Consider the following 12,684-nt stretch of genomic DNA (forward strand, 5'->3'; position numbering starts at 1 on the left):
ACAGGCCAGTAGGGCTCATCTCACCACGAAAGACACCCGTGCTCATTCCATTAGGCCAGGTCAGGCTCATTCCACAAAGCCAGTCCACTCGGACTCGTCCTATCAAGCTAGGCCAGACTCATCTCACCAAGTCAAAAAATCTTCACATGGAAAGTATACTTCTCTGCTCATTAGATTGCTCACCTAGCTTACCCAATCTACCCGGAAATCATCATCATCATCTTATGTGGGAAATCCGATCTATAGACATAGATACGATTTCATTGAAATATAAGCCCGGAGACATGAGGTCCCGACACCTTATTCTAAGCCTGGGAAAGATGAGGCCTGGACACTTTATCTAAACCCCGGAGAAATGAGGCCCCATTACCTTATTCTAATCCCAAGAGACACGAGTCCCCGACACCTTATCTAAGCCCGAGAGCAATGAGGTCATGACACCTTAGTCTAAGTCCGGAAGGCATGAGGCCCTGACTTTTTATCTAAGCTCTGGACACATGTGGCCCCAGAATCTTTCTAAGTTCGAGAGGCATGAGATCTCGACACTTTATCTAAGCCTGAGATATATGATGCCCTGGCACGTTATCTAAGCCCGAAAGACATGAGGCTCCGACACTTTATTCTAAGCACGAGAGACATGAGTCACAGCACCTTATCTAAGCCCGGGAGACATGAGGCTCTGACACCATATTCTAAGCGCGGGAGCCATGAGGCCCGAGTACCTTACCGAAATCCGAGAGTAATGAGGCTTCGACACTTATTTTAAGCCCATGCGGCATGATGTTCCAACACTTTATCTAAGACCGAGATATATGAGGCCCAACACTTTATCTCAGCTCGGGTGACATGAGACCCTAGGACCTTATTCTATGCCTTGGAGGCATGAGACCCGACATTTTATCTAAGTCCGGGGGACATGAAGCCCCGACACCTTAGTTTAAGCTCTGGAGGCATAAGGCTCTGACATTTTATCTAAGCCTGGGAGACATGAGGCCCCAACACATTATCTAAGCTTAGAAGAAGTAATGCCCCGACACTTTATTTTAAGCCCGCGAGACATAAGGGCCCGACACTTTGTCTAAGCCCAGGAGACATGAGGCATCGTCACCTTATTAATAAAGCCCGAAAGGCATCAGGGCCGTGTTACTTTTCAACTCTTAGAAAATTTTACAAAGTGTTGGGGCTAACTAGTCTTCGATCAGTGGTCAAGACTGCCCTGCTAGACCGATTAACTAGCGAAAATTCAAGAAAGAATCAATGGTCTTGTCTATATTGGAGAAGTCTTCCATGTCTCCAGAGAGAAATTATTGAGCCATAAAATGAATATTTTCATAACTAACTGAACAAGTACAGTGGAGGGGTTAAGACCTAGAGTCGGATCATCATCAAAGAAAGATCAATGGTCTTGTCTAGATTGGAGAAGTCTTCCATGTCTGCAGAGAGAACATCATCCTCTTCAAATTGCTCTTTTTTATTTGTAAGAGCCGATCGTAAAACAAGAATTAACTATCTTCTTGACGGAGTCCAAGCATGACTAATCGGACAGTGAGTAACCCCACTATTTAAAAAGATAGTAGTGATGCCATGAAAATGTCCGGGTCATCCTTGGACTCGAGTAAGAAGAAAGGAGCAAAGCATGATCAGATTCCAAGTTGCTCCCTAAAAACTAAGTAGATCACATCTAGAAGTTAGCCAGGATTCATGTCACTTGACCAGGGTCATCTTGCCTCACTATAGTTCATCTTCTTCAACCAAGATTCAGATCACCCGACCAAGGTTCATATCGTCCGACCAGGGTTCATCTCGTCCGACCAAGGTTCATCTACCTCGGTCAGGGTTCAGGTCACTCGATCAGGGTTCATCTCATCTGAACAGGGTCCAGGTCTCTCGACTAGGGTCATCTCACCTGACTAGTCATTTTTGCCAACCAAGGTTCAGGTCACCCGATCAGGGTCATCTCGCCCGAGCAGAGTTCATCTTCCTCGACCAAAGTTCATGTCACCCGATCAGGGTTAAGGTCAGGGTCATCTCGCCTGACCAGGGTTCATCTCGCCCAACCAGGGTTCATCTCGCCCAACCAAGGTCATCACGCTCGACCAAGGTTCATCTTCCTCGACCAGGGATTAGGTCCCCTGAACAGAGCCTTGGTAGGTGGATTCGACAAGGGCTCTTCTCCACTTCTTACTTCCAATTCAAACTCATAAGCTTTCAAATCCGCAAACAAGTCATGTAGCTCCAACTTGTCCAGATCTTTTGAGACTCTCATAGCCATTGTCTTAACATCTCATTCCCTGGGTAAGCTTTCATCACTTTGAGTGTCACTTCTCTATTGCCAAGTTCCTTTCCCAAAGCTGCTAGTTCATTTTCTAAGCTGCTGAATCGCTCATCAAATTCACTTGAGTTTCTCCAGCTTTCATCTTAAGATTTTCAAACTTTTGCATTGCCACGAACAGCTTGTTTTCTTTTGTCTGTTCATTTCCTTCACAAATTTGGATGAGTTTCTCCCAGATCTCTTTTGCTGTAGGACACATTTTGATTTTTCTGAATGTATTCTTGTCAATTGTTTTGTAAAGAATATCCTTAGTAACATTGTCTAGATTTGTTTTGTTCTTGTCCTCGCTTGTCCATTCATTTCTTTGCTTTTCAACCATTTGTGGTGCACCATCAGTATCAGCAATAGCTATATTAAGCTTTAGATTTTTCAAGGGACCATCTATGATGACAAACCACATATCATCGTCTTGGGCTGCAGGATGGGCTTGCATCTTAATGTTCCAATCATCAAAATCCTCCTTTGATAACATAGGGACTTTGCTGAAACGTGTCATTCCTATTGTAGATTTTAAGAACAAGAATAACCTGCTCTGATACCACTTGTTGGGGATCGATTTAGAGTTTAGAGGGGGGATGAATAAACTCGTTCCTTTCTTTGACGTATTTGCAAAGGTGCTAGAATCCTGTTAGAGATTATAGCTTACTTTGTTCGAATATATTTCCAGCAGATCACAATAACTTGTGCGGAAACGATCTGATGGTTTGAAGTGAAAAAAATAAAACAGTAGGCAGTAGACAATAGTTGTTTCTGGAAGTTCGAAGACGAAATCTTCTACGTCTCTCCTTCTTCTGTTTCAAGAAGGTATCACTAAAAGACTTTGTTTTTTACAATACAACTCTTGTACACACCCACTTCAATAGGACTTACCCTTCGCCTACTGAAATTCTTAGTTTCAAAACACGATATAATGAAGACAACAATGTTCTGGAAAAGAATCTTTTGCATATTACAAACTCTTCTTTGTAGGAAGTAATAAGGTGAATATCTTGTGAAAAGATAAAGAAACAGCAGCACAAGACGATCTCCGAGGATCAGATATCTGCTATAAAGAATGTGCTGCTTTTCTTTATATTGAGTTTGAAGATAAAGAGTAGTTCTTGATTCCTCAAAACAACGTTGGAATGATAGACAGAGAATGTGTTCCTTGTTAATAATAATTGTTGTCGTCTATATTAGATTGATCCTTTAATATATAGAAACCTTGAATCCAAAGTTTATAAACAAAACGGCTTCTTTGACTCTGAATGAATCAGCTTTATCACCGAAAAAGGGTCATGCAAAAAGCTTCAGAATAATCAGTCTTTGTTTTATACCAAAACTAGTAAGGCGTGTTAAATGTCTTCGTATAGCATTAAATGGTGCAATTAATACTAGTACTATCAGAGGTAACGGTAACATGAAGACTTGTAACGATCAAACGAAAGACGTTAAGTTCTGCTTCTGATTTAGCTACGTTCTGCTTTTGCTACGTTAAGTTTCGCTAAGAAAAACTCGATAAGTACTGCTTCTGTTTTAGCGAAACGAGTGCTTCTGCTATTTATATTTTTCTCTATTTTTACTATCATCACCTATTGGTTTTGACTCTCATCACCACAATTAAAGTAAGTATAACAAACTGAAATCTTGTACACAGAACAATTTAGTTGTTCTGCTGTCAGTTGAATTCAAAACCCTGCAAGCTGCTTAAAACAACAAAGTTAATGAGTCGAAAGAAGTGGCTACAATGTTAGTTACAGAGCCAAGAATCTTTTCTCTTCTCATGTCAAACGCATAGAATATTTAAGAGGATTTTGAAATCCATTTTAAATAACATTTTAAAACATATTTTAAAATATCATTTTTCAAATATCCTTCATAGAACAACTAGCTCTGATACCAATTAAAGGATCGCTTGTTGGGCACCGTGAGGTGCTTCAAAAAAAATATTCTCCAAGAGCTGCAATAGCTCGTGTTCTAAGAATGTGTACACCGATGAATTAAATCGAGTTTGGTTTTTCAAACCAAGCGGAAGACACTCGAAATAATCATTCATTAAGGAACACATATATTTTTTGTATCCTGTGCATCTGAATAACTGAAAACTACATGGGATCAGTTCTGAATTATATAAGTTCAGTTATAGATAGAACTGAACTGATATCAGCTGAACTGATCAAATCAGTTAAGAGCAAAAACAAGCAGTTTAACAAAAATAACACAAGATATGTTTATGAATGTTCGGAGACTTCAACTGCTCCTACGTCATCCCTTTTACCTCCTCGGATAGGATACATCTAAGACTTTGATTAATTACAACAAGTGTAATAACCCACCCAGCTTAGGACTTACCCACTTTCTAACTGAACTCCTAGTCTAGACTGAAGGCAGCACCTTTTAGCCAACACTTGTTTAACGTCTGTGTGTCAAAGACTACATACACAAGTTTATTGTCTTTGTGCAAGACTGTATTTGAGTGGTGGTGAGTGTGAGTGTGTGAAAACTAATATCTGAAAACTACCCGAAAGTGTTCTCACACACTGAGGGAATTGTGCTTCTAATCTAAGCTGATAATACGATGAAGTGTTCCCTCTGGGATGATTGCTTCTTGTAAGCTGTTATGCAATATGCATGCCCTCTTTGTTTTTCACACTTATGTTCACTCTGATTGCTGATGGTCTTGAGCTTGCATTTATAGAGGCATTGAGACCGTACTCCAAGATTCATCACAAGCGATCGTTGCAGCTTAAATGCGTTCCTTGATATATGTGTCTTGACTTTACTGACATGTCTCCAGGAATCTCTCGGCTTTAATCTTTGCTGCAGCGTCCATTATTGTACCTTCGATAGTACAGATGCTTTTGTACCCTTGTGTGTAGCTAAAATCCATTAAGATAACTTGTCTTGATCTGCAACTGATTGATTCCAAACCGATGTTCCTAACTGGTCATCTTAACTGATCTTCAGTTGGGCTGGTGAAATCAGTTGACTCGTAAGTTGAACTGGTCAGCTGGGTTCTGTAAGTTGATGTTTTCAGTTAGCATCTCGATAGCTTCAGTTTCGGCTCGTTTAACTGATCAGTTCGAAGCCTGATCAGTTCCAGCTTCCTGCGCATTACGGTAAATCATTAGAAACAAAATATCAAATTTTTTTAACATCAAAATCAAGACTGCGAACATGAAATATTCCAACAGAAATGATTGAGCTAGAAAATGAATATTTTCATCAATAGCAGAACAAGTACAGTGGAGCCGATCGGAAAACAAGAATTATCTGCCTTTTCGACGGAGTCCAAGCATGACTAATTGGACAGCGAGTAAGACTCTAACCCCACTATTTAAGGATAGAGTGTTGATGACCTAGAAATGCCCGGGTCATCCTTGGACTCAAGCAGGAAGAAAGGACTAAAGCATGATCACATTTCAAGTTGCTCCCGAGAAACTAAGTAGAGCACAGTTAGAAGTTAACCAAGGTTTAGGATACCCGAACAGGTTCATCTTGCCCGACCAGGGTTCATCTTCCTTGACTAGGATTCATATTGCCCGACCAGGGTTCATCTCGCTCAACCAGGATTTAGGTCGCCCGACTAGGGTTATCTCGTCCAACCCGGGTTCATTTTCCTCGACCAGGGTTCAGTCACCTGATCAGGTTCATCTCGTCCGACCAAGATCCAGGTCACCTGACCAAGGTCATATCACCTGACTAGGGTTCATTTTGGCCTACCAAAGTTCATGTCACCCGATCTGGGTCATCTCGCCCTATAAGGGTTCATCTTCCTCGACTAGGGCTCAGGTCACCAGACCAGGGTCATCTCGTCCGACTAGGGTTCATCTTTCTTGACCAAGGTTTAGGTCACCCGACCAGAGTTCATCTCTTTCGACCAAGGTTTATCTCTCCTGACCAAGATTCAGATCACTCGACCAGGTTTCAGGTTACCCGACCAGAGTTCATCTCCCTCAACCAAGGTTCATCTTGTCCGGACAAGATTCAGGTCACCCGACTAGGGTCTAGGTCACCCGACCAGGGTTCGTCTTCTCTGACCAGGGTACAAGTCACTCAACTAGGGTTCGTCTCGCCTAACCAGGGTTCATCTCACTTAATAATCGGAAAATATCTTTCCAGATCGGGGTCTTTACCACTGGGCCGATGGCTAGGAGACGGGCCTGCCAGTATGGGTCACCACGACTCGAAATCACTAGCTTGACAATCAGTGCCCATGACAAGACCAGAACAATATGGGTCGTCATGCCTGCTGACAAAGCACAGGGCATGAACAGTTGTTAGAGAACATGACATGAGCAGCCTTCAAAAGATAATGCATGGGTAGATGTCTAATCAGAAAAATTGTTTGTAACCTTCAATTGGAAAATACCTTAATAATTTATAACCACCAACTATATAATAACTGATGATTTATTTATCTCATAATATATTATATTGTAGCATTTTCCACTACTTATGGCAAGATAATACTTTACCTTTCAATTTTTCGCTTTTTCACTTGAATTTTATATAGACTTGTTCTTGCTTATTCTTTTTTTACACACATACGTATATACATACATACATACATACATATATATCTATATATATATATATATAAAGTAATCTAAATGACACCCAGCATGATTCCTTCTTTCCAATATCTTTATTTCAGAAATAAATATAATAATAATATTTTTAAAAATATAACTATTAAAATTTAGTTAGAAACTCCTCAATTCTTTTTGTATTTTTCAAATTAAGGTCTATCACAAAAACATTGAATTAATATAAATAAAATTTTATGAAATGATCATGGTGACAACAATAATGCTACTAAACGCTTATCGCAATAAAGTAATAGAGATGAAAGCATGATAAACAGTTAATTTATTTTATCCACTGGATAACACTAACTTTTGTTGAAGTTATTATTACATACAAATACATAAATAAGTTTGCATGCCTAAAAATTAAGTGAAAAAAAATTCAATTAAAATTTTCAATACCAAAATTGAAAATGAGTCAAGTTATTAAAATTTGATTGAAACTAATAATTTAAATTTATTTCCAAAAATGACATAAAACATGAACATCAATAAGTCGGAAAACAATAACAACAAAGAGAAAATGAAATATATATAGATAGACAAGAAAATCGAAGATTCAACTAATATCATTAATGTTGAGCAATTGATAAAACACGATTAAAGAAACACTTCTCGTAAAATTCAATTGTTTCATTAAAATTTATGCAAATATCACACGTATAACTAAGCAAACTACATTAATCAAAATCACATTAAAATATTAAAATAATATGAATATAAGCAAAATTTTATTTACAAATTGTTATAACTCCAAATTTAAAATTACAAATAAAATAATTATGAAGTGGGCACTATGGCAGCAATGCTAAATCCAAGATTTGATCACGAAGATAGAGTCGTTCAAACTAGTTGTCGATCAGTACACCTTCGTCGTCGTTTTCTAGATCATCCATAAGAAAATGTTCTATTTCTTCTAATCTTCTCTGGACAGAATAATCGAGCTCTCCACCAGGCTGATTTTGTTGTTGCTGTGGAACACTACCGTGCTGCTGACTCGTGTATTGCAGAGCAGTTTGATTTTGCTGGTGCATTAATGGAAGATCCGGCTGTCGCTGCTGAAACTGTTGGTGCATTAATGGAAGATCCGGCTGTCGTAGGTGAAGATGGTGTTGCGCTGGAACGTCGTGCTGCTGATCAGATTCAGTTCTCGAACGCTTGTGGGATGTCAGGTTCTCACTTTCAGAAGTCTCGCGTATGGTTTTACAAGAATCAGAAGCGGCGGCGGCCGGTTTTCTCTCACGAATCCGGCACAGAACGCAGTCATCTAGCTGCAAAAGTGGCGAACAAACACGGCATAAAAAAACATGTCGGAATGGATCGGACTTGAGAAAATTGCGGGAAAAAGGACCGACCATATTTACAAAAACATGTTGAGAGAGTTCTTACCCGCATGGATCCCGTCGGATGTCTCGGAGGCTGGTTAATAGTGTACTCGTGCATTATCCAGTTAGTCTTCTTTCCATTGGAGGCCTTCCCTTGGTAAAAAACCAAGGTCCTCTTCAATCCAATACATTCATTATTATCACATATTTTTTTACCAATCGCCGTTGCCTTCCAAAATCCATCACCTGCGGCTCGGTTCGGTCGACTGCCATTCATATACTTCCGGTCTCTCGGGGTAAAAAAGTACATTAATCCATCATCCCCCCAACTTGTATTAGTATCTGCAACAGATAAAAATATTTTTTGAAAACATAAAATTCTTTATTAGTTAGTCAAAAAACATCAAAACACACATGCAAGCATATATAACAAAGTAAACCGCCCTCCTTAATTCTAACAAAATTTCTACAATCCACCCACTGATCACGATCATGCACACACCACACAATATATCACAAATCTATTTTATAATCTAATCCAATACAGACTGAAGAAAGAAGAAAGTACCGGCCAACTCCCACGGATTATACTTGTAAACATCTACGGTGCGGATATAGTCGCATGTGAGTGGCTGGTTATTGATCTTCTTGTTTAGAAGGAGCATGAGTTCTGTGTCTGTGGGATTGAAACGAAGCCCCACCGTGACCGGATTAATCATCGTCTGCTGCTGCATGTTGAAACTAAGTTTTTTATCTAGGCCAAGTTCGTGAGAGAAAGAAAAATCAATAGAGGAATATATATATATATAGAGAGATATATAAAAAGCATTCTATTCGAATTTGGAGATAAATTAAAGATAAACATGATGTGATTTGTTTATATCTTAAAGAATGTTTGATCGGTTTTAAAAAATTATTTGGTTTACATTTTTTTTTCAAAGTTTGGCTCATAAGATATTATTATATTTACTTGATGACTATTTTATTAGATTTAAACTCTTACGTAAAACCATATCTTAACATAATCAAAAATTTAAAAATCATATTTTAAAATCTTTTGCATAATAAACAATAATTTAAAAGATCAAAATATATTAAAATGTTATTTCTTAATACATCAAGCAGTAGATCCAAAGCATAAAATTGAGTCTCCCAGAAACCCAGAAGTCTATGCCCACAAAATTTTTTTTTTGAAACTTGGACGAAATGATCTATTGTTTATAGGATTTAATGATTCTTAAAAGTGGTGATAATCAAAATAAATTATAAAGAATAGAAAAGAATTATGATTTGTTCATCTATCTATGGCCAGTTTATGTATCAGAATAAAAGGTTCTATGACAACAATTATTTATTTCAGATGATCTTCTTATTACATTAAAAATATGAATATCTTTATGTATAATATTCAAAATTTAAATATTTTAAGTCATTGATGACTATTAATATTTAATGGAACAATTTTTTTTTAAAAATCTCTAAAAAATAGGAAGATTTTATAAAGGCTAACAAAGAAATAACAACTAATTAGGAAAAAAGAGGTTTTATTGGTGTAGCAAGAAGTAGAATACAATAGTTGAGGTGGAAATAGAACCTCATCAAATCACACATGTGTATGGTTTAAGAATCCAAATTTTTTGTGACAATCTTTGTATCATTTTTCGTAATATTCTTAATTATCTACAAGTTGTATCAAATTTAACGAGTTGCGATTTTTTTAACTTCTCATAATCAATACGCATGACAAATCTTTATCTATGATACACAAATTCTGAATGAATATTTCTACCGATACTTAAATGAGCTGTCTGGTTTTGCTAAACTTCATATCCCACAATTTTCTTTACCAAAAAATATGAATGATAGACACAACAGATAAATGAAAAAAAGTAGTGAAACCTAGACAGTAGCTTGAGAGAGGTCATACAAAAGTGTGTCAAGAGATCATGCACCTATTGCATGGCTCTGCAGTTCATGCCCAACTAATGCACTCTTCGTCTATTTAGCTAACATGAAAATCAATGGCGAATTCGCCTCAAAACTCACAAGAAAAACTTGCGTTACCGACCTAACTTGTGCAATGCCTTTTCATCTCCCTCTTCTCCCCATATCGCTCTTTCTTGTGTTTCTCCATTGTGTTTCCCTAAAGACCATTGCCCATAACACAATTGCTGAGTGTGGGCCGAATTTGCTAAGTTTAGCCCCATGTGCGCCGTTCATGCAAGGCGTGGCAGCTTCACCAGTGCAGTCATGTTGTGATAGTCTTAACCAACTCTACGGCCAGAAGCCTAACTTGCCTTTGTCCATTCCTCAATGACCCGTCTGCCTTGAGTTCGTTTCCTATCAACACAACGCTTGCTCTAGAGTTGCCTCAGCTGTGCAATCTCCAAATAGACCCTTCTATTTGCGGAGGTATGTATGTTAAACTATTATTTAATTCCTTCCTATAAATGAAGGACCATACAGTCCATTCGCATTTACAGAAAAGAAGATGCAGCACCATCTTGAAATCTAAGATTTTGGATTGCTTTTAATTCAATGCCCAGTTCATAATCAAATTATTTAATTCCATTCTCTTTTTTTCTTACATGAATGGAATAAAAAACCAAACGTCTAATGCAACATTTATTTTCCTAAACTTAAGAAAAAAAATAGATAATTGATGCTTAAAAAGGTGGCATACAATATTAGAATGAAAAATGTAAAGAATGAAGCAAGAAAAACCAGCAAGCGACTTTTATAAGCATTATTTTGATACTTGACTAATTTGGTTTTTGTTTCAAGGAGCTTCCTTGCCATCTACTTCCCCTGGTGCTCAAGTTTCCCTTGGGCCAAGACCAAATTCAACAGTTGCGGGTCTGCAAATTTTCTAACCTTCAAGAAACTCCCCCTCAACTTATTCAGATTTATAAATTTTGCTATCTTATTCTTTGTTCTGCCTTTACCATCTGTGGTTTATCCAGCTTCTCCAGTAGTAACAGTAGCGCCCCGACCGAGCATTATGGGATTTAGAATTCGCAATGTCGAAGTGAGTCTGAAGGTGAAAAGCCAATTGTGGTGTCTTCTGATGGCTACAATTTATTTCAGTGCTGACAAATGAAGCCTACTTAGCTGAACTACATGGCCTCATTTTCAAACTAGCGCTATTTGTTTCTACTATCTATTGAATATATGCTCTAGTTAATGAATTTTTTCTCATTAATTAACTTGCAGATATTTGATTCAATGCCAAAATACTTATGAAAAAATATATGATTATACTTGGCCATATCCAAGATATTATTATCGATTTCTTAATTTACATGATATAATCAATGGTTTTGTCTTAACAATATCCGATTACATAAGAGATACTTTAAATTTTGTGTTCATTGGGTTTTCATGTGTCTTTCATTTTTCGTTCTTGTATTCCCTTGACTGTCGTTTTCTACATTTTCTTTGATTCATCTTTTTCTTCTACTACACCTTTTGTTTTCTGCAGTGCATGTATTATAACTGATTGGTCATCCTTTTGATCTTCACTATATCTGGTTAATCTAAATATAAATTTGTATTTTTGTGTTTGTGTTTCTTCAAGTTGTTCAAGTAGTCATTTTGAATGTTTGGCTCTGATTAAATGCACTTTATTATTTTGTTTAATTATTTTAAATGAATTATCATGATTTATAAAAACAAAATAAATATTTTTAAATTTTAAAAATGGGATAATTTGTTACCTTTTGGATGAAATCCTTGACTGGTATCTAACTAACATTGTAGTAGTATCTTCAAGCAACGTTACTTTTGTAATATGCTCATTTTCTTGGACTGATAATGTCAAATGATATCTACAAAATATATTACTGTTAATATTATTATTGTTTAGGTTTTTTAATTGAACTCTATGTATTATTCATTATGATATCCTTAGAATTATATTGATTTTGATGTCCAAACACTTTGGGCAACTGTCTCCATTAGTTGTTTTGATTAAACTTTCATATAATTGTTGTATGTCTCGTACCACGATTTTGTTTTGTTTTCCACTTTTGATATCTTTTCTTCAAAGTAGTAGAGAATATTCTGCAATTATATTAAGATAAGAAATTAATATTTAATTTTATTTGTAATTTTAAATTTGGAGTCATGATGATTTGTACATAAAATTTTACTAATACTGATATTATTTTTATATTTTAGTGTTATTTTGATTATGTTGTTACTTAGTTATTGATATTTGCCTAAATTTTAACGAAACAATTGAATTTTATGAAAAGTGTTTCTTTGTGTTTTATTAATTGCTCAACGATGATCTTAGTTGAATTTTCGATTTGCTTGTCTATCTACATATATTACATTTTCTCTTTGTTGTTATTTTTTTCGACTTGTTGATGAACATGTTTAATATCATTTTTTGTAATAAATTTAAATTGTTAGTTGCAATCAATTTTTAATAACTTTACTCAATTTCAATTTCGGA

General features: G+C 36.6%; 1 pseudogene; it reads left to right on the forward strand.

The window, feature by feature from the left end:
- Positions 1 to 10,236: 10,236 nt before the first annotated feature.
- LOC142528291 (non-specific lipid transfer protein GPI-anchored 10-like) lies at positions 10,237 to 11,325 on the forward strand (annotated as a pseudogene).
- The last annotated feature ends 1,359 nt before the right edge of the window (positions 11,326 to 12,684 follow it).

This window comes from Primulina tabacum, chromosome 16 (assembly GCF_025594145.1).
Source record: "Primulina tabacum isolate GXHZ01 chromosome 16, ASM2559414v2, whole genome shotgun sequence".
In the NCBI taxonomy this organism is placed as follows: Eukaryota; Viridiplantae; Streptophyta; class Magnoliopsida; order Lamiales; family Gesneriaceae; genus Primulina; species Primulina tabacum.